We start from the raw sequence: 1,245 nt of genomic DNA, 5'->3' as shown, positions 1-1,245 counted from the left end.
TTTCTCCTTTTTATTTGTTAACTGCACTCTAATCTGGTACTTTGTTATGATTTCTACTTGAAATTTATAAGATTTTTTTTATGACTGCAAGATTTGTTCTTTGATGTTGAACTTTTGAAATGTGACATTATGTTTATTGGTAAAATCTTTCTCTTGATGTTCTGACAACCTTCTCAATCTTCATTTTGTTATCTGTTCTTTTTAATACTGTTGAACAATTATTCCATATGATTTCTTAAGTATATTATTGTCTTCTTATTTTTTTTTAATTTTACTGAAAAACTTAACAGCTTCAGTGGCACAGTGAATAGTGTGCTGGACCTCAAATCAGAAAGCCCTTAGTTTAGATTCGATTTTGACACTTACTAGAAGTGTGATCCTAGGCAAGTCACTTAACATGTTAGTTTCAGTTTCCTCAACTGCAAAATGGGGATAATAATATAACCTACCTCCTCACAACACCATTAAGCATACCCAGTTGCTAATCTCTAGACAGACTATGATTTCTTCCTTTAAAGTATCATTTTCACACTTCTTTGATACTTTCCATTATTTCTTTGATGACTCTTCTTGACTTTTTTGGAAGTTGAGGTGTTCAAGTGTCATTTCAGGGAACATTGAAAAATTCATTGTGTCAATTTCACCTTCCTCAAGAAATTTGACTCAATTTACTTTGTTTGACAATACTCATACATTGAGATGGAGTTTTTCTTAGAATCATTGTTCATTATTCTACCTGGAGTTTTGTTTTGTCTGTTCTAATAATCCTATTTTTTTTTATGTGTGTCTTCACTAAAATTGTGCTCACCACCAGTCCCTTCTCTTTCCTTCCCTCAGAACAATCATGATGTCGCCCAGCCATTGCTGCTTGTTCTATGTTCTATAATACCACTAGTGTTGGATAAGGGTTATTTCTCTCAGGTGGTGAAGGAAACCAGTTGGGTCACTGCTTCACTATAATAATATCCATTATCTGACTTTGTGAGTCCTAATCTCTAGTCTTCTGGGCTCTACTTCTTGTTCTTTCTGTAAGTTATGTTCAGTTGTTAGACCAAGCCCTGGGAGCTGATTGTGAAGAGGTAAGAGAAAGGTCACTAAGAACACTGCTAAAAGGTTTGCTCCAATAGAATTTCATTTAGGTCACTTATTCATTCTCACCTTCCTCATTCTATTGACATTCCCTTTTCTTCCTGTGATGCATTAATTTTAATCAGCAGTACATTTCTTGTCTCCTTTCTCCCCTTG

Source organism: Dromiciops gliroides, chromosome 1 (assembly GCF_019393635.1).
Source record: "Dromiciops gliroides isolate mDroGli1 chromosome 1, mDroGli1.pri, whole genome shotgun sequence".
Taxonomy (NCBI): domain Eukaryota; kingdom Metazoa; phylum Chordata; class Mammalia; order Microbiotheria; family Microbiotheriidae; genus Dromiciops; species Dromiciops gliroides.
Note: the sequence above shows the minus strand (reverse complement) of the source record.